Below are 26,667 nucleotides of genomic sequence, written 5' to 3'. Positions count from 1 at the left end.
AGTTTTATGGTAATTTTGTGTGACTTGTATCTCAATAAAGCTACTATTTTTTTTTATTTTTTTTAACGTTTATTTTTATTTTTGAGACACAGAGAGACAGAGCATGAACGGGGGAGGGTCAGAGAGAGGGAGACACAGAATCTGAAACAGGCTCCAGGCTCTGAGCCATCAGCACAGAGCCCGACGCGGGGCTCGAACTCACGGACCGAGAGATCATGACCTGAGCCGAAGTCGGCCGCTTAACCGACTGAGCCTCCCAGGCGCCCCAAAGCTACTATTTTTTTTTTAATTTTTTTTTTCAACGTTTATTTATTTTTGGGACAGAGAGAGACAGAGCATGAACGGGGGAGGGTCAGAGAGAGAGGGAGACAGAATCGGAAACAGGCTCCAGGCTCTGAGCCATCAGCCCAGAGCCCGACGCGGGGCTCGAACTCACGGACCGCGAGATCGTGACCTGGCTGAAGTCGGACGCTTAACCGACTGCGCCACCCAGGCGCCCCCCAAAGCTACTATTTTTAAAAAGAGAGAGAGGATACATGGATATAGATGATGGATGGATGGATGGATGGATGGATGGATGGATGGATATAGATATCAATACCTACCCACACACATACATAGATGATGGCTGTATATAGATGATATATAAATAATGGATATATGGATGGATGGATGGATGGATGGATGGATGGATATAGATGACGGTAGACAGATAGATAATAGACCAATAATGTCTTTCTATGACCAACCAGAATCACAAAGAAGAGTATGTACAGATGTGTTTTGCATAACCTATGCTGGTCAGTCTTCACCGCCCTTTCCAAATTCACTGTCCACCTGCCGTGCTGTGCCCAGGGGGCTGGTCTCTACAGACTGCTTCACATCCTCTGAAGACTGGAGGTCAAAGAACGGAGAAGTCAGGGCATTTGCTGTCCAGCGCCCCGCGGTCCAGGCTGAGGTTGGGCAGTGGCCGTGTATTTCCTGAAGCTAGAACTGCAGTCCCAGGACCCGCATCGGCCGGGTGCAAACAGCTCCCTGCTGCTGCTGGCCCCAGAGTGCTTCACTGCTCCCAGTCGGCTCCCCTTAGCACTGCTCGCGTTTAAATTGTCCTTCCACTAAAGCTTGCCAGCCACGCGTTTTGTATGTGTCACCTGTACCCTGCCAGGGCTCTGAGACACGATTCACACAGATCTCATGAATCTTCTGCAAGCCACATGTACTTTGTCCTGTTCTATTGGAAACAAAACCTCAGATGCACCTGAGTGGCTCATCGGTTAAACATCTGACTCTTCATTTTAGCTCAGGTCGTGATCTCATGGTTTCGTGAGTTTGAGCCCCTCGTCGGGCTCTACACACTGACCACATGGAGCCTGCTTGGGATTCTCTCTCTCTCTCTCTCTCTCTCTCTCTCTCTCTCTCTCTCTGCCTCTCTCCTACTCACATGCCATCTCTCTCAAAATAAGTAAACTTAAAGAAAGAAACAGGGGCACCTGGGTGGCTCAGTCGGTTAAGCACCTGACTTTGGCTCAGGTCATGATCTCACAGTTTGTGAGTTCAAGCCCCACGTCGGGCTCTGTGCTGACAGCTCGGAGCCCAGAACCTGCTTCAGTTTCTGTGTCTCCTTCTCTCTCTGCCCCTCTCCCGCTTGCACTCTCTCTCTCTCTCAAAAATAAATAAACATGAAAAAATTAAAAACAAAGAAAGAAACAAACAAACAAACCCTTACTCTAAGTGAGAGACAAAATGCTAGTTCATAGACCTAAGGGCAGGTATGAGATAGATGAAAATGTTCACTGTTGTAGAATTACTGGGTAGCTTTATCCTGGGTAAATAAATACGTAGCTTCTAAAAGATGTTTTAAGTCTGCCGTCAAGCGACCTTACAAACAAAGAACGTACCTTTACCCAAGAGCCGTCAATACTCCAATCCAGAAATGCCACCGGGGGATCTGAACAGGAAAAAAGAGTATCTCTTAAAAGGGAGCCCCCCAGGGACCCCCAAGTCTATCGCTGCCGTTCACTGCTGAGTTCACGACTCATAATTTCCAACTGCACACTGAACACTTTTGCCTCAGTGTCTCATATATGCCTCCAGAACTCCACATACACAAAACTGGCCCAGAACCTGGACTCTTCCCAAAAGAAGACACTTTTATCAGATCCTCCTACACATCTTAAAAACCCATGAAATGCAAAGATCCATATTTCATGGGATTTGGGAACATTGTATATGCCTGGAAAGCGGGCCACCAATGGGAATATGGAATGCACAAGGAGGCTTAAATATCTGACAGATTTGCATCTTATCACCTGACTGCCAGAATTTTTTTTTAAATTTCAAGTATATTTTTCATCATCTCCTTTTTTTTTTTTTTTTTTTAATTTTTTTTTTTCAACGTTTATTTATTTTTGGGACAGAGAGAGACAGAGCATGAACGGGGGAGGGGCAGAGAGAGAGGGAGACACAGAATCGGAAACAGGCTCCAGGCTCCGAGCCATCAGCCCAGAGCCCGACGCGGGGCTCGAACCCACGGACCGCGAGATCGTGACCTGGCTGAAGCCGGACGCTTAACCGACTGCGCCACCCAGGCGCCCCTCATCATCTCCTTTTGAAACTGGACCTTGTATAAGAAACCATGGTAAATACCAGTCCCGTCATCGGCAACTGACTCAAGAGCCAGCACATTGACCCAACTCTGTCAGTCACCAAGACGTGAGAGGATGTGTTCTGGGGACTTTGGGGTGAAGTGGTCCCTCTTTCTCCTTCTGGATGTGCATTTGGTACCTGTTACTCCTGGCAGCTCTCTTTCAAACGCCTGAGGGTCAGCCTCAGCATGAAAACGGCTGTGTTCACTTCCTACTGCTGTGGAACAAATTCCACAAATTTAACCGCTTAACAGACAGATGCATTGGGGCGCCTGGGTGGCTCAGTCGGTTAAGCATCCGACTTGGGCTCAGGTCATGATCTCAAGGTTCATGGGTTCGAGCCCCACATCGGGCTCTGTGCTGACAGCTCGGAGCCTGGAGCTACTTCAGATTCTGTGTCTCCCTCTCTCTCTGCCCCTCCCCCACTCGTGCTGTGTGTGTGTGTCTCTCTCTCTCTCAAATAAATAAACATTTTTTAAAAAATTAAAATTATCTGGGTAAATAGGCCATATAGACTCTGAATTTCATTTCAGGAGAGTAGACAAGGCATGGCAACACAATTGCCGTGGAAATGGGAGGCAGGCCTGACAGGGTCACCTGTCACCTGCCTGGTTTACCGACCACCACTATCTCATATCCACCGCTGCAGGGCACAAATGGCCAGTTTCCCTCTCTCCCTCTGCTTTACAGAAATATTATAAAAAGTAATTAGAGGGGCGCCTGGGTGGCGCAGTCGGTTAAGCGTCCAACTTCAGCCAGGTCACGATCTCGCAGTCCGGGAGTCCGAGCCCCGCGTCACGCTCTGGGCTGATGGCTCAGAACCTGGAGCCTGTTTCCAATTCTGTGTCTCCCTCTTTCTCTGCCCCTCCCCCGTTCATGCTCTGTCTCTCTCTGTCCCAAAAATAAATAAACGTTGAGGGGCGCCTCGGTGGCGCAGTCGGTTAAGCGTCCGACTTCAGCCAGGTCGCGAGCTCGCGGTCCGTGAGTTCGAGCCCTGCGTCGGGCTCTGGGCTGATGGCTCAGAGCCTGGAGCCTGTTCCCGATTCTGTGTCTCCCTCTCTCTCTGCCCCTCCCCCGTTCATGCTCTGTCTCTCTCTGTCCCAAAAATAAAATAAACTTTGAAAAAATAAATAAATAAATAAATAAATAAATAAATAAACGTTGAAAAAAAAATTAAAAAAAAAAAAAAGTAATTAGATACCCAATGAGTTCCTTAGGGGACTCACTGTACCAGGATTTGGTGAAACCACCTTATATTATCTCCTTTTACGAATGAGGGAACAGAGGCTCTGAAAGGTCAAGATGAAGGGGCAGGTGTCACCCAATGCATACCTGGAAACCCCCATCTCTGTGCCCTTTGCCCCCTGCAGCCTGGCCCTGCCCCTGCCCCTGATGGCCTACTCAGAACCTCCCTGGTTTGGGACAAGTACGAAATGAAGTAAACAGCATGACAATGACCTTGGCCTCCAGGGCAGGGATGGATCATTCACTCTCCATTACAGCTCTCAGCACAACTAAGAGGATAGACAAATGGATATGTATTATAAGAATTGGCTCACAGCATTATGGGGGCCGAGAAGTTCCACGACCTACCATCTGCAGACTGGAGAACCAGGAAAGCCAGTGGTATAATTCAGTGGGAGTCCAAAGGCCCGAGAATGAGAAGAGCCATTGGTGTTAAGTTCAAGTTCAAAGGCCCAAGAATCAGAGGGGGAGGGGCGCGATAGTCTAAGTCCCAGCCCAAGTCTGAAGTTTAGGGAACCCAAGGGCCGGAGAACCTGGATGACCCAGCCCAAGTAGAGAGAGCAAAGTCGCCCTTCCTCCACCTTTTTATTCAGTTCAGGTCCTCAGTGGATTGGATGATGCCCCACCTACGATGGTGACCGTGATCTTCTTTACTCAGTCTGTTAACACTACTAATCATTTCTGGAAACGCCCTCACACACATACCCAGAAATGTTTTACCAGGTATCTGGGCAACTCTCAGCCCAGTCAGGTTGGCGCATAAAATTAACCATCATACACTCGCTTAGTCATTCAACAACCATCTATCGATGCCAACTATTCCTTACTCGCCAGCCCGGAGACAGAGGATTGGCCTAAAAGATACCCCCTGCCCTCTGGGGGCCAGTATCAGCCAGAAGAGGGAAAAGTATGTGCACAAATAGTTGTGACTCTCTGGGTTGAAAACTCACCCAGCTGTATGAACAAAGAGCACTGAAGCAGGAGTAATAAATGTTTGCCTTGTTCACATCAGGGACTCTACACAATTGGAGACAAAAATTTACCACTTCTCTCCTTCCAGTAAACACAGATCCATTTTGACAGGGCTTTCTGGATACAATATTTTGACCTCCAGGCACTTTGCCTGGGTCCATGCATGAACTGAGGCCTCTCTGTAGTGCACGGGCTCCCCACCAAATGAGCCAACACACCACACCCCAATCTCCCAGGCTGGAGGTCTGGGGCTCTGCTGACTTTGACTGCAACGAGTTTCAACATGCTAAAGCCTGAGACAAATCTGGGGGAGGAAGGCCTCCCTGTAGGCTCCTCACAGGCCAAGATACTGAACATCAGAAACACATTTTTCAATCTGAGACTCTATGGAATGGAAAAAAAAAATACATCAGTATAAATCCCAGGAACAGATATTAAAAAAAAAAAAAAATCCCAGAAGTCAGGATAACAATGCTACAATAGGATCTCTTCATTCATTGTCCAAACAAGAGTCAGGATCCAAACGGAACCGTCAGCTAAAACTGTGAATCACATAGTTGAAAGGAAGAACTTCACCAGCAACTTTCCAGATGAAGAAAGTCAGACTTTTGGGGACAAGTTCCCAAATGGTGTTTGTCTTGGGCCTTGACAATGAGCGGGTACCTTTCCCAACACCTGGGAATGAATCGGCAGTCAAGTAGTCGAGTTGGAATGACAGGAGCCCTTCTCTGCAAGGACCACATTCTGAGGCCCCCAGAGCATGCCTGAAACCCTGGGTCGTACGAACCCTGTATGCACTATGTCTGTCCTCCACATACACACTTCTGATAAAGTTTGATTTATAAATTAGGCACGGTAAGAGATGAACAACAATAACATAATAAAATAGAACATATACAATATACTGTGATAACAGTTATGTGAGGGGCACCTGGGTGGTTCAGTTGGTTAAGCATCCGACTTCGGCTAAGGTCATGATCTCACGGTTCGTGAGTTCGAGCCCCACATCAGGCTCTGTGCTGACAGCTCAGAGCCCGGAGCCTGCTTCAGATTCTGTGTCTCCCTCTCTCTCTGCCCCTCCCTCCCTCTCTTTCTTTCTTTCTTTCTTTCTTTCTTTCTTTCTTTCTTTCTTTCTTTCTCTCTCCCCCTTCCTCCCTCCTTTCCTCCCCCTCTCTTGCTTGCTCTCTCTCTGTCTCTCTCTCAAAAATAAATAAACATTAAAAAAATGTTTTTTAAAGTTATGTGACTGTGGTCTTTCCCTCTCTTTTAAAATCTCTTATTGCCCTGTAATCCCCCTCCTTCTTCTTGGGCTGACGGGAGATGATAAAATGTCCCTGGGGGCAAGATGAAGGATGGTGGATGACGTAGGCACTGTGATGTAGTGTAACTGACCTTCTGACATCAGAAGGAGGGTCATCTGCCTCCAGACCACGCCTCCAGTGACTGAATGTGGAAAGTGATCGCGGGTCTAGGGGAGACTACCGTATTTGCGCTAATCGAGGCAGGCCAAATGCGGATGATTTCAACCTGAATCCAGCCCGAAGCATCCATCAGTCTCCACCTCCACTAAAGCCCGCCTCCCCTCCAGCACACTTCTCACCAACCCATTTACACACCACAAAAGGAGCCAATTTCGGTTCCATCGTCCAGAAAACCCTCTCTGCCCAAAACCCTTGTTTACATTGTCATCCCAAATAGCCCACTTTGTGTTTTAAAGACCAAAGTCGCTCTCGCCAAGGCAACTTGTAACTGAAACCACTATTTCTAACTTTTGCTAGAAAGTTATTGACTAATTTGGGAGGCAGAAAAGCCGGTTTCAGCCAGTTCCAGCTGACGCGGAATGCGCCTTCCCCACCTCCCTGCGTTACAGACACGGGACCGTTGTCCATCACAGACCCCTGGCTCTCAAATCCAACTTTTCGCCGTAAATTCCGAGAGAGAAGCCTGGCCTGGGTGTCTACATCACCCCAGCCCGTGTTCCCAGACAACTCACAGGCATCTGGGTCTACGTATGTCTCCCCAGAGGCCCAGCGCTCCAGACCTGCCAACAGCTTGAAGTTATAAATAGAAAGGGGGGAGGGGGGGGTGGAGAAGCAAAATCTAATAAGTATTCAGATGCAATAAGCCAAGAAAGCTCTTTGGAGAGACAGAGAAGAGAGGGATCAGGGGTGTGTTTCTAAAACCAAATGGAATGGTTCGTTCGCACAAAACTCATGATTAAACCCGTTGGTCACACGGACCCGACTGTCAAGGGGAACCTGGGAATTTCTCTAACCCAGTGACGTCACTCGGGGGATGTTACTTCCTTGGATAAAACCCTACCCAGGCTGGTGTCTGGAGGCGCTGGTAGGGCCCCTCCAGAATGGGAGTCCCATGAGACACCTGAACCTTGGCACGATGGCACACGCCGGACACGAAGCACGGCCTCGTGGCTGGGCGTGCCTGTGCCAGGGGTATTTTCCATCTGCTGGGTGACCAACAATGGCTCCCTCCCTGGGTCCTGAGCTCCATCTCTGTCCTACCTGCCACTCAATTCCCGGCACCTAGTACGGTGCCTGGAGCAGAGCAGGGGCTCACGAGGTCCCACGTTCACCGCCTGGCCTGGCCCACCACTGTCCTAAGCATGTGCTTGCCATGGCTGTACTGAGCTTCCGTTCTGCCTCCGTCCGCCTCCTCGCGGGCAGTTTGTAGGCCGGTCCTGGGCAGCCTCACGGCCCCAGCGCCTCACATGCTGCCTGGCCCACCAGCACTCTGGGACGATGAATTGCTCCCTAAGGAAGACATACCATTTAAAGAGCCCCGGCTCGTGATCCTTTCCTATTATATACATTAACAATCTGGGACTTCTTGGCTTATCCGTGATGTCACATATCCCTTCCTTGGAAGTATCTTCGGCTTGGGAATTGTGAGTAAGCTGTTCCTTTATGAAGTAATCAGAGGAGATGAGAAACCACAGAGAGGGAAGCAATCCTTTTCCTATCGTCCCCAAATTGCTTCCTTCGTGATGCTTCCTTTTCTGGCATATCAGGCTCTGCAAGTTTTGTGTGATTGCAAGCTTCTCCGCTCAGGGGCTGCTCACCAATTTCCTCTTGTGGGTCTTGGGATTTTAGGATCCACCCTGAACGCACAGGAAGCAGCTTCTTCCTTTTGTGCCCCGACCACACTTCGGCTCCCTCCTAGAGCTTGGATGTGAGTGTTCACCGAGTTCCAGTTTGCCCACGGTCCGGTGAGTCTGCTCCTGTGTGTAGGGTGTTGCTCTGTGTGGCTGACCTCGTGTCCTTGGAGGAAGCTGAAAGGTTCGGCGTCACTGAAATAAACAACAGCACCCTTGCCTCTCGCCCAAGGCCTGAAAGTCCTGGCGTGTGTGTCAGAGGAAAGGGGACAGATCTGAATGTGCCCACCCCAAAACAGAGGGCAGGAGGAGGTCATGATTGTCCCCCTGCACTTTCAAATTATATTTTACAGGAAGGAATTCATGTTTAATCACCATCCAGCATACACTCACACTTATTCTGACGGTCAGTTTTATGGGCCAATTTGTCCAGGTGACAGTCCCCAGTGATCGAAACACGAAGCTAAGGGTCGCCGTGAAGGTATTCTGGAGATGCGACCGAAGACTATAATATTTAAATAAAAACGATTATCCTCGATGATCTGCATGGGCCTGGTTCGATCAGGTGAAAGGCCCCACAAGCAGAGTCGAAACTTTCCTGAAGTAGAAGAAATCCTGCCTATGGACAGAAGCTTCAGCCTGTGCCTGAGAGGTCTGGCCAGCTTTCGCTCCAGGCCTGTGCTATGGTTTTGCCCAGGCAGCCCCCACAATCACAGAAGTGAATTCCTCACAATAAATCAACCTTTCTCTCTCTCTCTCTCCCTCTCACATATACAGATCTGTATTAATATATGTATATATAGATGTATACAGATCGATGTATAGATATATTTCATATGTATATTTCATATATATTCATATGTATACCTATATATCCATATATATATATTTCCTCCCTGTTCTGTTTTGCCGGTGGAACCCTGAAAGCTATACCTATGCACACACCTACAACTAAAACAAAAGATACTCAAGACAATACTCTTCCTATTTATAATGAACTCTATATTCAGTGTTGGTTCAATTCTCTAAATCTACTGTATATCCTCTTAAAGTGTCATAAAATGCAATGTGGAAGCACTGAGACCGCCCCGAGAGGTCTCCGTGTTAGAAAAGACACCTTTCCAAAAAAGGAATTTTGAGGGAAAAGACAACCAGACTCTACTTTTTCTTAAAGTGCATTTATTTATTTGTGAGAGGGGTGGGGAGAGGCAGAGAGAGGGACAGAGAATCCCAAGCAGGTCCTGCGCCATCAGCACGGAACCTGATGTGGGGCTTGAACTGAAGAACCATGAGATCATGACCTGACCCAAAATCAAGAGTCAGGCAGTTAACGGACTGAGCCACTCAGGCACCCTGCAACTAGACTATACTTAACGGTCCTGCTCATATAGCATAGGCAAGTCTCTGCAGGATAGCCTCTGGGGCAATGTGGATGCACGTGAACCCCCAGGGGAAGGGAAGAGAGCTACCAAAGTCAGTAACCCTGCGGTCACCTGAGAGACAAAGGTACACGCACTGATGGGCTCCCCTGGTGAGCACAGCATTAGAGGGACCAGGCTGTTCCTTCCCAGGAGCAGAGAGCAAGCCAAGAAAATCCCTGACAGAAACCCAGTTGGAGACAGCATCATGGAGGCACGGGACAAGGTTTGGCGGGGGGGGGGGGGGGGGGGGACAGTGTGGTTCTTGGTGGCAGGCTTCCCATGAAGACAGGGACTCGAAAGGACCTCACCTGCTGGTTGGCGGGCCCAGTGGAGGGGAGTTCAGCGGGTCTCAACACTCCCTGAACAGAAGATGCCTGTCCTCAGAGTGTTCATGGGAAAAGAAACCCGAAGTCTTTAGCTCCTCATGGGCCCAATTTGAACCAACTGTGTTTAATCCATCATGATATATCCGCATCAAGTTGCAGAAAACATGAAGCATTCTACCTCGTCAACACGGAAAGGGAGTCAGGTCTTGAGAAAACCGGTGGCGGGGCTGGAGGAGCAGGCCCAGAGCTGAGCTTCCAGAAACCACTCCAGACAAGCAGCCTCTGCCTCAGTCATGACTGAGAAGCCAGGTCATGAGGAGGGCCACCGTCTCGGCTGCTGGCACTGGGGCCACCTCATACCCTGCCCGGGCCCTCCACCCTTGCCGGACCCACAGGGAAATCTAGCGCCTCCAGAATCAGGAATAAGCAGTGCAATCATAGCCCCCCGCAACATGCGGTCACCCTCTCCTTCTATGTCTCGGGGGTGCGTCCGTGTAGGGGAAGCCCGAGCTGCAAGGAGTCCACATGGATGGGAAGCCTGTAGCTCAGCAGCCTCCCAGGCGGGGTGCAGCAGTTCCGTCCGCAGGGCGGACCCCCCCCCCCCGCCCCCACTTCCCACTTAGGTCTCTGGGAATACACAGAAAAGCAAGCAAGCAAAAACAAATCAAAACCAAACACCAAAAACAAAGCAAAAAAAAACAAAAAAATAAATAAAACAATAAAACACACAAAAACAAAACACAAAGCAACAACAACAACAAAATCAAACAAACAAACAAAAACCCCAGAAACTACAGTACCACTGAGAGTCTGAGACTCCTAGCAGACCTGCCTACCAAAATCTTGGAAGAAGTGAAATCAGGGCATATCGGGGGTGTGCCGGGGGCATAATTGGTGGCAGGCAGAGGGCTTTGTCATGCACAAGAAGCAAGTCTGTGGGTTAAGAGAAAGTAAGGAGATCTTTCTTGGGGGATCAGAAAATAGCCTAACAATCTTGGACTCTGGGGTACTGTTTTTAAAGATAACCAAAAGACTATCTTTTTACCCCCAAAGCCTCCCTCCAGCCCACCTGCAAATCAGCAGCACAAAGTTTGATAGCACGGGCTCCAGAGGCAGACTGCCTGAGTTTAAATTCTGACCTTACCCCTTACAGCTGTGTGACCTTGGACAAATTATTAACCTTTCTGTGCTTGTTTCCTTAAGAAAGCAAGAAAGAGAGACAAAGAGAGAGGGGGAGGAAAGGAGGAAGGGAGGGGGAGAGAGAAAGAAAGAAGAAAGAAAGAAAGAAAGAAAGAAAGAAAGAAAGAAAGAAAGAAAGAAAGAAAGAAAGAAAGAAAATGCGTAGAAAAGACCATTGTACCTATCTGCTTAAGTGAGTTAATACATATAAAGCTCTAAGAAGCAGAGAAAAGTCTTAGCTATTACTGTGAGAGATCATACACCGATTCGAGACAAACCCCCGCAGCCACAGGACAGAGACCACGGCAGTATGGGTATGGGAGGGTGGCAGACGCAACGTTAGTGTTATCACACAACACGCACTAGCACCACGTGGTACAGATATCAAATAGGGTTCTTTGGGGGATATTTGGGAGCAGGGGACGTGGGGAAGCAGCACAAGGGATCCCACAAACTGTCTCCCCAGCCTAGGTCAGGCAAGGGCGGACTGCATGCCCCAAGCCCAAAGCTCCAGGAAGAGAGAAACCCCTCCCCATTATGGTCCACATATTTACAGGGCCATGGGCAGCTAGAGATAGGTACAGTAAAACCTTGGTTTGCAAGCGTAATTAGTTCTGGAAGCAGACTTGTAATCCAAAGCACTTGTACATCAACGCGAATTTCCCCATAAGAAATACTGGAAACCGGAGCGCCTGGGTGGCTCAGGGGGTTAAGCATCCAGTTTCGACTCAGGTCATGATCTCACAGTTCACGAGTTTGAGCCCCGTGTCAGGCTCTGTGCTGACAGCTCAGAGCCTGGAGCCTGCTTCAGATTCTCCCTCTCTCTGCCCCTCTCCTCTCTCTCTCTCTTTCTCTCTCTCAAAAATAAACATTAAAAAAAAAAGAATAATGGAAACTCAGATGATTGGCTCCAAAACCCAAAAATATTCATATAAAAATGGTTACAATACTGTAATGTAATACAAAATAATCAAGAAAATACAAAATATAAAGAAAAATAAAGAAATTGCCCTGCACTTACCTTTGAAAACCTTTGTGGCTGGTGTGAGGGACACAAGAGAGAGGAGGGTCGTTTCACTATCACTAATGGAATCACTATCCATTGGCTCAACTGTATCTATCTATGGAATCTTTTTCTTTTCTTGTAACTTAAATAAGGCACCCACCCAATGACCTAGAATGTAGCAAACCGTTCCTAAGCTTACTCTCGTATGGAAATGCAAAGGAGTGTCCATAGGTGTTTTGAAGTGACAAAAAATACACTCCTGCCACCTTAATGTTCTGAAAAATCACTGATTTCTGCCAAACGCCTCATTCTGAGACTGAGCATGGGAGACGATCACCCACCATCCCACAGAGAGTGAGAGAGAGAGAGAACCATTGGCTCAGTTGCGATCACGTGACATTCGGCATCCTGTAATACTCGTATTGCAAGCGATCACTCGTTTATCAAGTTAACATTGATGAGAAGTGTTTGCTCGTCTTGTAGAACACGTGCAGAAGTTCCTCGAAATCCAAGGTTTTTACTGTACTTTGGTAACTGTGTGGCAAGAGAAAGTTCCTGCTCAGAGAAAGCAGGCAGCGCCCGAAATTCCGAGGCTCGCTCCAACGATTCTGCCATTGACCTAGCTCAAGCCTGCTGCTAAGCCGGCTCACCGAGATGCCGCCGAAAGAGAGGAGGAAATGAGCCTCCTCAGTCCGCTCCTGGGGCTCCTGGAGATTTATTCACTCCGTGTTCTTCCACAGGCTCTGGCTGACACCGGGATGAGTGGTTTCCTTAGCTTTGTCTGGGAGCAAGGCATCAAGAAGTTTCCTCTTCGTTATGTCAGATCGATGGCGGACACATCCCCCCTCAGGAGCAGATGGCATCGAGGCCCTGCCTAGGGCACGCATGGAAAGCCATTTCGGGCAGGGCATACCCAGGCCTGGAAGAACGATTATTCATATAACAACCCCCCCAGCACTGGCCCTTCACACACTCCCCCAGGACAGATATGCTCATCTTTCTAATCGAGGTCTCTCTCCCTGAGCTTGGGGGATGAGCCAGACAGTCTCTCCTTTCTCCCCAGTGAGAAAGTCTGTAAGGACCCAGGTGCTACCATTTGTCATCATCAGGGATCTTGGACACAGGGGAGGGGCCTGCAGAACCACCCAAGGCAAAGTCATTCCAAGTGCATGTCTATTCAGATGGCCTCAACCTGAGCAATGTGAACCCTCAGATGACATAACTCATAAATTACCATCGATCCACTGAGGTCAAAGCAGATACAAAAAAAAAAAAAAAGTATGAGGTTCCTCTTTAAACGTGTCCTGTGTGGAAGAAAGGAAAAGTATACAGTTGCCAGAGCCAGTCAGGACAGCGGGCTCCGTGGAAGTTGTCACCGGAGATGCTGTCACGGTTGCCGTATAGCCACAGGCTTTCTCCTTCAGCATCCGTGTCCTGCATGAGGGCTCTGAGGGTCCGGCAGTGGATTCCAGCACGGATCCAGAGGGCTGGAGTAGAGGTGATAGTCTCCCGTGCTGACTGCTTGCTTTGTTCTGGGCACGTTGTGACATGTGTAACACGTATGACATGTACATGAGCAAGATAGGGATCGAACTGGTGATCAGGCCCTTGCATTTATTTCCATAGACAGCCACCTGGGCGGGCATGATCTTACTGGTCCAATTCTGGATATCTGAGGGGCCGGCCGTACAGTTAGGTCATTAACCAAGTTCCACGCAAGCCAGATTTGGCCATTAATTGGAGGTGCCATTTCCATCTCACGGTGAAATGTTCTAGAATGCGTGCTACCTTCTGAGAATCTAGTTCCACCGAGCATGACTGCAGAGGCGAGGACAGCGAAAGCGTGCGCGTGCTCCTTGCAGGAGGGGCCAGCTGGAGAAGTAAAGGCAGCAGATGCAGCTCAAGTGCACCCAAGGCCACCTACCAAGTGCAACAGTAGCCACCCCAAAGCACGCGGCATTAAAGTAAGGGGGATTCGTGAGGACGGGGCTGCTGGTAGTCTGGGAAGAGGGGGATGAGCTTTGCCGAGTCTGCTGAAGGTCTGCAAGACTGTGAGAGCTGGGGGCCAACAGAAAGGGACAAGGTTGTAGTCTGGGAATAAAGCCATATATTTCAGTGTCCCCATTAATTAAAAATAATACAGAAACTATTCAAATTGAGAATTTTTAAGCCCAAAGAGAATAGATGAGAGGGTATGATAAAGATAAAGCAGGAATCAAGGAGAAAGAAAGAAAGAAAGAAAGAAAGAAAGAAAGAAAGAAAGAAAGAAAGATGGGAGGAAGGAAGGAAGGAAGGAAGGAAATTAACGGCTAGTAGAAATGATCAAAAATTCTGAGACCAGCTTCTACAAACACACATTTCAACAGAGGAACATCTGAAAAACCTAAGATTAAAAAAGAAAGAAAAGAGTGAAAGAGATCACACAAAAAAAAGGAAATGGAAAATGAGATGTAAGAACAGATATGAAGAGATTTTTTTTTTGCTATAAGAAAATACAATGGTACAACTTCATACTAATATACTTGAAACTCTCAATGAAATGAATCATTTTCTGAGAAAACGCAAATTACTAAATTTGTCCCAAAAAGAGGTTTAAAAAATCTGCCCTGACCAACAAGCACAGCGGAAGGCAAACTAATTTCAAAGAACTGCCTCCCCCCGAAAGGCTTTGGGGTCAGACTATTGTCACAGCATGTTCTTTCAAATGTTCATGGAACAGATAATTATTGCATTATGTAAACTGTTCCAAAGTACAGAAAAAGATAGAAAATGATCTGATGTATTTTATAAACCTAGCACAGCATTAAGAACAAAACCTTAAAAAAAAAGCATATAGCAGAAAAGTGAATCAATTAATTCCAATAAGAAACAAAGATAAAGGGGCACCTGGCGCCTAGGTGGCTCAGTTGAGCGTTTGACTCTTGGTTTCCACTCAGGTCATGATCTCACGGTTCTGGAGTTCGATCCCCGAATAGGGCTCTGTGCCACAGAGTGGAGCCTGCTTGGGATTCTCTCTCTCCCTCTCTCTCTCTCTCTCTCAAAATAAATAAATAAACTTTAAAATAAAAAGAAATAAAGATACAAAGACTGTAATTAAATCCTAATTCAATATTAGCACAATGAATTCAACAGCACCACAAAAGACCATGACAGCTTCTGGGGAGTCAGGAGGGAGTACACAGCCCTGCCATTTGCCACAGCAAGGATGCCTGCATGTGCTCTGGGCCACCTGGAGGGCTGGTGCCCCACCGGGAAGGCAGGGGCTCCCCGGTTTCCCCCAGATAACTCCTCTGTTTGCCCACAAGGTCACCAGGATTCTCACGCCTGCCAGAGAGGGAGTACCGATAGGTAGAAAAGGAGACAGCAGGCACTGAGTGACAGAAGGAAGATGTCCCTGTCCCAAAGCATTGAAGGAGCTGCCTCAAAATGGAGTGGAACTATTAAACCGGCCCAAATATTGGAAACTCACGGCAACAGAGCCACTACAGGGCCAGACCATCCCAGAGCTTGGCGGAAAGAGGTGCCCAACAAACTGGGCATATTTTTTTCTTTCTTTTTTTAATTGTCTCTATTTTCCTAATTTTCTACAAGCAGCATCTATTACTTTTATAAACAGAAAATAAATCTTAATGGTTTTTTTAATGTTTATTTTTGAGAGAGAGAAAGAGAGACAGAGACAGAGAGCGAGTGGGGGAGGAACAGAGAGAGAGGGAGACACAGAATGCGAAGCAGGCTTCGGGCTCTAAGCTGTCCGCACAGAGCCCGACACGGGGCTTGAACTCATGAACCGCGAGATCATCACCTGAGCAAAAGTCGGACGCTTAACCAACTGAGCCACCCAGGTGCCCCTAGAAAATAAATTTTAACATTAAAATGGATACTGTGGTTTTGTACGGAAAGGAAAATTTGCCATTGAAGGAATGTGAGGAGGAGGCTGTGATATTTGACCCAGGGGAAGACTTAGGAGGCACTTATCACATATTTAAAGAGCCCAAATGTCCATCAGTGGATGAATGGATAAAGCAGATGTGGTGTATATATATATATATATATATATATATATATATATATATATATATACATATATATATGTGTGTGTGTGTGTATATGTATATATGTGTATATATATATGTATGTGTGTATATATATGTATATATATGTATATGTATATATATACACACATATACATATATATATGTATATACACGGAATACTACTTGTTGCTGCCATTTGCAACAGCGTGGATGGAACTAGAGTGTATTATGCTAAGCAAAATAAGTCGGTCAGAGAAAGACAAATATCATATGATTTCATTCATACGAGGAATTTAAGATACAAAACAGATGAACATAAGGGAAGGGAAGCAAAAAGAATATAAAAATGGGGAGGGGGACAAAACATAAGAGACCCTTAAAAATGGAGAACAAACAGAGGGTTACTGGAGGGGGTGTTGGGTGGGGGGATGGGCTACATGGGTGATGGGCACTGAGGAGGACACTTGTTGGGATGAGCACTGGGTGTCATATGTAAGTGGTGAATCACTAAATTCTACTCCTGAGATCATTATTGGACTATATGTTAACTAACTCGGATGTACATTTTAATTAATTAATTAATTAACTACACGAACACATAAGAAAAAAAGAGGTATCCTTTGCAACCATCAACTCCATACAAAGGTAAGCTATAAATAATAGTAGTAGTAATTGAAGAAAGGAGGGGCTTCTTCTGGGATCTTGAAGATGCCAGAACAAGGGTCGGCTGATCTCCAGCCTCAGGGAGGTGGAGTTCAGTTCCACCCGAGGACGCTTTCTAACCTCATGGACCAGCTGTGGGTCCATGTTCCGCCCGAAGCCGCATTACCATCTTCTAAAGAGTGGCCTTGGTGGCCCGTCCAACGCCAGCACTCCAGGGTCCCTGCCTCCCGGGGCCTGCCCAGAACTGGCTGTTTAATGCTAGATCCGGCCGAGAAGGGCTAACTGGTACCATCCGTAAACAGTGTGGGCCAGAGATCGGCTCGAACTCACATACCTGAGGCCATGTATTTAAAATTTTTTTTTTTTTACATTTATTTATTTATTTTCGAGAGACAGAGAGAGACAGAGCACAAGCAGGGGGAGGGGCAGAGAGAGTAGGAGACACAGAATCCAAAGCAGGTTCCAGGCTCCGAGCTGTCAGCACAGAGCCCGACGCGGGGCTCGAACTCACAAACCACGAGATCATGACCCGAGCCGAAGTCGGACGCTTGACCGACTGAGCCACCCAGGCGCCCTACCTGAGGTCGTGTATTTAAAACAACCACTGTGATATGCTTCTAGGATATGCTGTCCTACACAGCTCACTTGGGGTGGTGGGAGTAGAGGGAGCATGGTCGGGGAGGGGGGAAGGCGGAAGAACCTAGGCTTTAGAAAAGTCTGGAAAGCAAACTTGCCCCTGTCCCCAGAGATGGGCAGCGTGGCCAGCCAGGGCATCCATGCCTGGAGATGAGCCCAAGCCCAGTGCTGCCGGGAACACTCCTCTCTGAAGTGAAACTAAGGTCATCACGCCCTGCTGAGTAGCCCCTTGGCCAGATGGGAAGCTTGGCCCGCAGAGGCCCAGGGACCCTTCCTTTATCGGCACTGAGAAAACAAGAGCCCTAGGCCCTGCCTCAAACCTCTCAGCCACACCCTGGCCACCTTCCAGCGCAAAGAGACACTGAACGCCTCCTCACCCCAAGCACACCAGGCTTCTCCAGGCAGGTCCTTCAGCCGAGGTCACGTTTGCCCAGAGGATGCTTGATTGCAAAGGACGAGAGGGAGACTAACACAACTTTCCCTCCATTCTTCACAAGAGAACAGTGACATCATTCAGGAAGCCGAAGGAGCTGGGAGGAAGTTGGACTTCACGTGTGCTGTAAAAGCGCTGACTTTGGATAGCAGCCACAGAGCCTGACTCTGCCGGGACACTTGAGCGCACCGGCTGTCACTGAGGCTATGCGCTGTCAGCAACACAGACTTCCCTAAAGCAACGGAAGGGTCATGGCCAGGGTTAGGAGGGATCAGGCCACCAGAGTCTCCATGGCAACGGTGAGGGCGACGTGCAGGCTCTTTGACAGTCACGGACACCCTGCCCTAGCGCCTGGCTACCTGTCCAGTCTCAACAACCCCGGCCTCCCTTCGTCCAGCCCCCATGGTGCCAGGCTTCCAACATGTCTGTGCCTGGCCAGATACACCCCCACCTGCTCTCTGCAGCAACCCCCAGTCGTCCTTCCAATTTTCCTGAACGGCTCCTTGCCCGTTCAAGACACATTCTGTTGTTCCCTGTCTTCTCCTAGTGACTTGGGCATGCCCCTCTCCCAGCCTTGATGACGCTTTGCTGTCACCCCCTGCCTGCCGCTGGGCTGTGGGTCCCTGAGGGTAGGACCTCTGTCTTCTCAGGTCTGCGTCCCTAGCACCAGGCCAGAGACAGGCGGGCAATCAGCAAGCCCGGCTGACCGGTGAGTAAAGCTTCCACACCACCCACCGTAGATGTGCCCTTTTCTGCAATCCATTCAGCGAGCAGTATTCTGGAGCCGAAGTGACTGCGTTTGGCAGTGCTTAAAATCCTGATCGCCCACCATCCCTTTCGTAACTCTCTAAAGCACACTCTATGTCCCATAAATCAATCTAGGGGGACACGATTATTGTGCACTTCGGTTAATTGCAAACCCAATCAGCTCCCATAAAAAAGCTGGCATTTTACGTAGAGCTGAAAGGGGCCACTGGTTTTGAAAGTGCATGTGATGTGGTTTCCTGATGGGCAGAGGAACTTCAGGGAAATACTTAATTGTGTTCACGAATGACATTCGAGCTATTGTCCATGTTCCTTTTTATGGCATCGTAAAGATTACTTTTTACGGTCAGGCTGGCTGACACCTTCATCAAATGCCCTAATGTGTACATTTCACCAAAGGATCATTTGTGCCAATGAGTAACATTCAGCAACGTTCAACAAAGGTTCATTGAGTGCCTGCTATGAGCAGGGCCCTGAGGAATGGGATCTGTCTCCAAAGCTTTCAAATCCGCTAAAAATATTCTCAATTTCACAAGCAATCGGGACCAAAAAAAAAAAAAAAAAAAAAAAAAATCTGCTCTAGTCTCCCCCCTGGGGCCCACTGGGTGAAAATGCACCTAGAGTTGCCCCGGGAAATAAAACCTCCCTTCATGGACCTTCCAGATCTCCTGCGAGGTTTTGTCTCCAGCTGGCTCTGGACATTCCTCCCACAACTCTGTCTCTAAGCAGCTGATCAATGCTTCAGCCCCAGGAACTTGCTAGTCCGGTCCCAGAGACTCAGGCGAGGGGGGAGCACAGACACTGGCCAATCGTCTTCTCCCCCTCTTGCCAATGTTCAAAGGCACCTTCAAAGCAGAGGGAACCATGTGGTTAGTTAACCCTTAATCCCCAGCCTTACCTCTCAGGAAGGTTATGAAAAGTTGAAGATAATACACTTAACCCAGCTAGCATATGCGAGGCATCAAGCAGGTACCCCCCAAAAAGGTTCATCTCTTTGCACTGGTTTGGGCCATTCAATAGCTGGACTACATCCCCCCTCCCCCGACCACCCACCCACCCACCCCCACACCCCCCCCAGCTACAGTGCAGGACTGGCAGAAGAGATAGAGAAAAGGCGAATGGCCAGGGGAGCAGCATGTCAGAAGGAGACAGACCAGGCAGGGAAGGGGAGGGAAGGGGAAGGGTTGACGGCCATGCCAATGTTTCTAGCCCTGTGACCGCATGGATGGTGACACCGTGGACCCAGCCAGGACAAAGCCACCCTTGCTTTGACAGCTCTCGGCTCTGGCTTTTGCTGTAACTTTTGTGCCATGTAACCTGCCTTCTTTAATCGCCAAACTCGGCCCCCAACCCGTAGAGCCTCAGTGCTTCCTCCTCCAGGAAGCCTTCCTTCACATTAGAGAAGGAAGCAATCTGTCGCTCCTAAGGGAGGCGTTCCGTGACCAGTGGCTCCCATCCCTCTGTGTTCACTGGGAGCGACGTGCCTGGGTGCCGAGGACACGCGGACAAGCGTTCCTGAAGAAAATCGTGAGCGAACAAATCGTACCCATCAGTGCTCCAGCAGAAAACAGAATCCGGCTGGGCAGATCAGATACAGGGACTCTACTGAGGGCGAGTTTCAGAGGTGCGGGCAGGGTCGAGAGAACAGATGTGCTGAGGTGCCCAGAGGCGAATACCGAATGCGGGGTTGTGGGGAGCGGTGACCACTCCCAGGGGAGGGGAGGGGAGGGATGTACAGGAAGGGCACAGGGGGCAGGAAGAGACGCTGCCATCGCCCATTGGAGGTGCAGGAGCAGGAGGGGTGGTGGGTGTGCCAGCCCCCCCTCCTCCCTCTGATCTCCAGCCCCTGCCAGGCTGAGCCGTGCTCCCCGACCCAAACCCATAAGTTGAGTCTTAACACCTCCCCCCAACCTCAGAATGTGACTGTATCTGGAGATGGGGCCAAAAGAGGGAACTACGGTAAATGTGGCCATTAGGGCCGACCTAGTACAACAGGACCGGAGTCCTTCTACGAAGAGATTTGGACACAGATCCCCAGGGCAGGGGCGGACGGGGCCATGGGAAGGCACAAAGAGAAGGAGACAGCAGCATCTGCAGGCCAAGGAGAGAGACCTGAGCAGACAGACGCCGACCTGCTGACACCTGGGTCTCGGATCCCCAGCCTCCAGGACCGCGAGAGAAAACAACTCCGGCCTCGGCCTCCCAGTCTGGGTTATTTGTTCACAGCAGCCCACGTGAGCGCACACGACTCCCCAGCTGGAATCCAGCAGACAAAACAACAAGGCCACACGGTACTTAGGGGTCAGCCTCCTGGATCCCAGAGCAGAGGAGGGCAGAGCACAAACGGGGGCTCAGGCGGGGGGCGAAGGAAGTATAACTAATACACGGCAAATCATCGGTTCATCCTGGATACTGAGTGCGGAGCTCAGAGAACTCCGTTCTGCCCTCAGAACTCAGCATGGCTTTGGCGGTTGGAGCCGTGTCGCAGTGAAATGCTTCGGCCACGCAAGCCAGGTATAGTAGTACCCTGGGAGAGTCCACGAAGGGCTGTGACAGAACGAAAGACTACCGTGGATCACAAGCACCGAGAAGCCACACGCAGACACGGTTGACCCCGCAAGCCCAGGGCGCACATGGCACCTGCCTGCGGGTCTCCTCCACGACCTGGTGAGCCGCTGTTTCCAGAAGCCAGCAAAAACGCACGCGCCTTAACCAGGAAGGAGGTGCTCACGTCCTGTGGTGCCTTCCACGTGTCACACTGTGCCCTGCGTTTCATGGGCTCATTTCATAATCCCAAGATTTCCAAGCAAGAATTGAGTTCTAATTTGGAGGTAGAGATACTGAATGCAGCTCCAGAGAGAGCCTTGGGTGTGCCAGGAGAGAGCCTTGACTTTGTTCTTAGCACTGGATCCAAAATTAGCAGACCCGTGAATCACCTTAGGAATGCATTCGAAACGCAGATTCCCGGGCCCCTGCAGAGGAATTCCTTTTTTTTTTTTTTAAGTTTATCTATTTATTTTGAGAGAGGAAGGGGGGATGGGCAGAGAGAGAGAAAGAGAGAGAGAGAGAGAGAGAGAGAGAGAATCTCAAGCAGGCTCCATGCTGTCAGCACAGAGCCCGACAAGGGGCTGGATCCCACCAACCGTGAAATCATGACCTGAGCTAAAATCAAGAGTCAGACGCTTAACCGACTGAGCCACCCAGGTGCCCCCACCTCGGCCACCACAGCGGAGTAATTCTAACTCAGTGGGTGTGTAGTCATAATGGGCATTTTAAGGAAGAGCCTGGGGTGAGGCAGTCCCTTTGACTATATTCCCTTTCAAATACAGGTCGGGAAGAGGCATCGAAGGGCGAGAGCAAGGCCTGACCTGCCTGGCCTCGCGAGTGTATGCACGGCCCCAGACACCACGTGATGTCTTTGACGTGCTGTAGGTGTGGGGTGGGCAACGCAAGGTGCTGTGGATACTGGAGGAGCAGAGAGACGCGAGGGGCCAACTGCAGGGGCTTGGCGGACGGCAGCGTTGATTCCTGAGCTAGGGAGCACGGAGGGGGCGGTCAGCTCTGGGGTGAGTGCCGATGAGGGCCCGCGGTGACTCCACGTCTGGAGGCAGAGGCTGGGCAGAGGTCTGGGCTGGGTGCCGATCCAGAAGGCATCAGGGCAAGAGGGCAGGTGACTAGGAAACGGAGGGGACCATCCAGGGAAAGTATAAGCAGGAAGGAAATCAGCTGCCATAAGGTATTGAGCAGAACAGATGGAGAGAGGAGCACAGAAATCCAAAGGAGGGAGGTAACCGCGTCACATGCTCCCAAAAGGACAAGAGGCACGAGGACCGGAACAGAATGGACAGTCCACACAGCTCCCAGGAGACTGTGGGCCCCAGTAGGCTGATTGCAGTGAGTTAATGTGGGACTGGCCAGAGCAGTGGCGCTAGGACAGAGGAAACTGGGAACCTAGGAGCACACTCACGAGGGATGTGTTCACAAATTACACCATGGGGGCGCCGGGGTGGCTCAGTCAGTGAAGCATCCGTCTCCGGCTCAGGTCCTGATCTCATGGTTCGTGGGTTCAAGCACCACGTCAGGCTCTGTGCTGACAGCTCAGAGTCTGGAGCCTGCTTCAGATTCCGTGTCTCCCTCTCTCTGCCCCTCCCCTGCTCACTCTCTCTCTCTCTCTCTCTCTCTCTCTCTCTCAAAAATAAATAAATATTAAGAAAATATACTTTTAAACATCTCAAAGTCTGTAAAAAATTAATTACAATTTACTCTTTTACTATTAAAAATTTAAAAACCAAATTGTAAGAGCTTGATGTTGTATCTTGTAGGTAAACAACTATTAATGTATACGTAACACACACACACTAGAGCTAGCAGGAGGGCAAGTCAATGACAGTGGCTCCAAATCTGCTTCAACACCAACCCTTCTCCCCTGTCCGTGCCGGACTGCCTGCTTGTGGAGGGAAAAAGGGAAGCATGACTCTTCCCTTCTCTCCTCCTTGTCCACAGTTTCTCTCCTTCTCCAAGTCGTACCTGGTTACTGACCCTGCTGGGCAAAGCCTCGTAGGGGAGAAGGGTCTAGACCTGTTTTCTGGGTGTGGTTGTCCAGCTGACATCACTCCTGCACCTCACGACTCCCGGGACAGGACTCAGACCTCAGTCCTCGGTGTCCCCAAATCCAGGTGGTGATGGACCCTCCAAAGGTCCCTGTAAGGCCTGCCCTTTCCAGCAAGGCTTGAGACCGGGAGACTTCCATCCACCCACACCCTTTCTTAACGTGCCCCCCCCACAGCCTTCTCCAAGGAGACCCCCCTCACAAACCCTCCCCTTAAGGACTCTGCACCTTTCTAGCTCCTCAGGGCAGTCACGGAGGGGCTCAGGAGTCTGAAACCATTCCCGAATGCCTACTGGGAAAGTCAGTGATACAACCGAGCACCTCCCTTTGCCTACAGAGCCTCCACCGTAGCTGAAGTCTCTGTAGAATCCACAATTGTAACACCCTGTTGATCACACGCCATCCAGGACACTTGGGTGACTTTACTAACAATGTGCCCTCCTTCTCAGCCGGGCACTCCTTCGGGAGCTACCCCAGGGCCCGAGCCTGTCATGGTGACAGCAATACGACACCCCCTCCGTGCGGTAGCAGGCACCTGAGAGGCAGATTTCCCACCAGCCTCGTCCAGCGGACTTTTTGAGACTTTCTGCACGATGAAATCCTTTCTTTCAATGGGAGCCTATAATGCAAAGTCACACAAGGTGTGACTTTGGTCGAAGCTCGATTGAGTTGCCAGATTTCCGCACCCCCCCCCCCATATTCAGCAGCCACCCGAACCCTGAGACATCACCAGGCCACGCTGTGCCATCAAGTCTAAAATCTACTGCCATCGTCCTGGGTCTGGACTTGGGCCTTGACCTCCTTCCACCCACTGGGTATTCAGGCATCCTTCCAGCTAACCTACCCCGGACCCCTCTAAACCCAGTGTCCTGACTGAATCCCGGTAAAACTTAGCTGGGCCCCACCTGCCTCCAGCAGGCTCGCGTCCTCATTACACCAGGGCCCTACGGTGATGGAGAGGTGGCCCAGAATTACAATGTAACTCGAAACTTCTGCTGCCAAGCCCTTCCCATCTCATTGCAAGACTCCTCTTGTTTTGTTTTCCTGATGCGACTTGTTCCTCGGGGGAACCCCCCCCCCCTCCCGTTCCCTATGATTTGGGTGGGGCTGGTTCCATCTCACCCCATCTCAACATGGAGACCTCCGACCCAAGCTGGATCAATCAGAGCATCCGCCCCTGTGACCACCAGCACAAATGAGACTCCGTTCTGGGACTTCAACCAGAACTTTCTTCCAACAGATATTGCTAAGGCCGCACGAAAGAAACCACAGCTGCTGGTGGCCTCTGCGTGAGAAGAGCACGTCCAGCAGTGAAGTCACACAAAAGAAAGAGGAAAGAGATGTAGAGAGAGGTATCTTGGTACATCTGAGCATCTGTATCCCGTCATGCCTGATGCTGGCCTACCCCTGGGCTTCTCAGGAAGAGAAGCAAATAATATTACCTGCCTTTCCTGAAACCAGTTTGAGCTGGAATTGAATACAATCCTTCAAGCAGTTGAACTCTCCCTGACCTCGCTTAGAGGTCGTATGCCCCTTAGAGCACAAGGGGGACGAGGGCCCATCCTCGCCCAGGCAGATGGAGTTCTGTGTCCCCAGCACCTTGCCTACCGGGCCACTGCCGATCGGGGACATCCTCTGCCTTTTCATCCTCCAGGGGCCGTTGCCCACAAGGTAGCTGAGGCCTTCCAGTCCCGGTTCCTCTTACAATCAACAATGCCACCTCTCCAAGCGGTTAACTCAGTCTCTTTTGATTTTGAGGGCTGAAAGGAAAAAGAAACAATCACTCAAAAGCAAATAGCAACATTCTTTCAACATGTTTCTTTTCAGTGCCTGCGGCTCAGCTCTGTCCGGTGGGTGCACCTGTCACTCCCGGGTAGAAACACGTGAGGCAGAGCTGATGGGGGACACTTAACTGGTGAGGAAAACTATTGGTTGTTGTCCTGCTGCTAGGTTCACGAAACCAATAGCTCATCAGGGCCTCCTCCTGAGTGCTGAGCATTTTGCCCCCTGCCGTGTTGGGACAGAAGGCGAGCAGCCCCCACCCTGGGAAAGAAACAAGAACTGCCTAAGTAAGTGAGACAGATTTTCTTTGTTTCAAATGATCTGCATCCCAAGGGCCCAAGATTTGGCCACCGCCCATCTCCCAGCTTAGGTATTCATTCACCCCACAAACAGCCACTCTGATACTGAATACACTGAATTCAGAGCCGCTTCCCTCTACCCAGAAACCGTGGCCCTGCTTACACAGGCGTCCTACCGCACTGGCAAGATTTCCACGCAGTTCGAGGGGCTGGCCCTTATCGTGAGACAGTTTCTCTCCCGGGGACAAGGGATGCCTCTCTCAATGTGATCAGGGCAGAGGGTGTGAGAAATTTTAAATGCGAATACTGTTGACCAGTGAGGCTCGGTGTCCATTTATCTGTCACCTCCCTGCGCAATCCCATCCACCATGGAATCCATTCCTGCTCTGAAGCTCTGTGCCCAGGTCTGAGGTGACCATGTCTTTGAGCCCCAAACTGCAGCTGTCTACCTTCAGGACATTTTCAGATAACCTTCAGATGCCTCAAACTCAGTACGTCCAAAACGGAACTCAGTGTCTTCCCCCAGAACCTGATGCATGTCTCCTGTTTCAGGCATACTGAACCATGCATGAGCTCAAGGCAGATTCATGAAAATCATTGTCAACTCTTCCACGACCAACTGTCAACGCCGAGCCTGTTAGTGCTGAATGCTCGTTATCTCTTTGCCACTCACTTTTCTCCTCCCCGCAGCTAGAGCACAGCCTTCCAACTGATCCCCCGTTTCCCCTCCCATCCACTTTTCACCTTACAGCCAGCATGATCTCCAAAACACAAACCCACGGTGTAGAGGTTCCTCAAAAAATTAAAAATAGAACTACCCTACAACCCAGCAACAGCACTACTAGGAATTTATCCAAAGGATACGGGAGTGCTGATGCATAGGGGCACTTGTACCCCAATGTTGATAGCAGCACTTTCAACAATAGCCAAATTACAGAAAGAGCTTACGTGTCCATCAACTGACGAATGGATAAAGAAGATGTGGTTTATATACACAATGGAATACTACTTGGCAGTGAGGAAGAATGAAATCCCGCCATTTGCAGCAACGTGGATGGACCTGGAGGGTATTATGCCAAGTGAAATAAGTCAGAGAAAGACAGATACCGTATGTTTTCACTCATGTGGATCTTGAGAAACTTAACAGAAGACCATGGGGGAGGGGAAGGGGGAAAAAAAAGCTATAAACAGAGAGAGGCAAACCATGAGTCTCTTAAATACAGAGAACAAACTGAGTGTTGATGAGGGCATGAGGGAGAGGGGAAAATGGGTGATGGGCAGCGAGGAGGGCACTTGTTGGGATGAGCACTGGGTGTTGTATGGAAGCGATGAATCGGGGGAAATCTACTCCCAAAGTCAAGAGCACACAGTACACACTGTATGTTAGCTAGCTTGACAATGAATTATATTTTAAAAATTAAAAGTTAAAATTAAAAAGCTAAAAAAATGAAAGAGAAACCTCAACAAAAAATAAAAAGAAAAGAAAAGAAAATGTAAACCCAACCCTGACCTGTCCAGTGCTGACCTTCTATATGAACTC

At 49.5% G+C, this 26,667-nt stretch overlaps 1 long non-coding RNA gene across 4 annotated transcripts in view; it reads right to left on the bottom strand.

Annotated features, from left to right (window-relative positions):
* LOC111560784 overlaps positions 1–26,667 on the bottom strand; it is a 148,346-nt gene that overhangs the window by 71,331 nt on the left and 50,348 nt on the right. For all 4 annotated transcript variants that reach the window (XR_006598883.1, XR_006598882.1, XR_006598881.1 and 1 more), the window contains one exon: positions 24,655–24,806. This is a non-coding gene — a long non-coding RNA (uncharacterized LOC111560784). The remainder of the gene's footprint in view (positions 1–24,654; positions 24,807–26,667) is intronic.

This window comes from Felis catus, chromosome B3 (genome assembly GCF_018350175.1).
Source record: "Felis catus isolate Fca126 chromosome B3, F.catus_Fca126_mat1.0, whole genome shotgun sequence".
NCBI classification, from domain to species: Eukaryota; Metazoa; Chordata; class Mammalia; order Carnivora; family Felidae; genus Felis; species Felis catus.
This window is presented reverse-complemented; position numbering and strand designations above follow the sequence as displayed.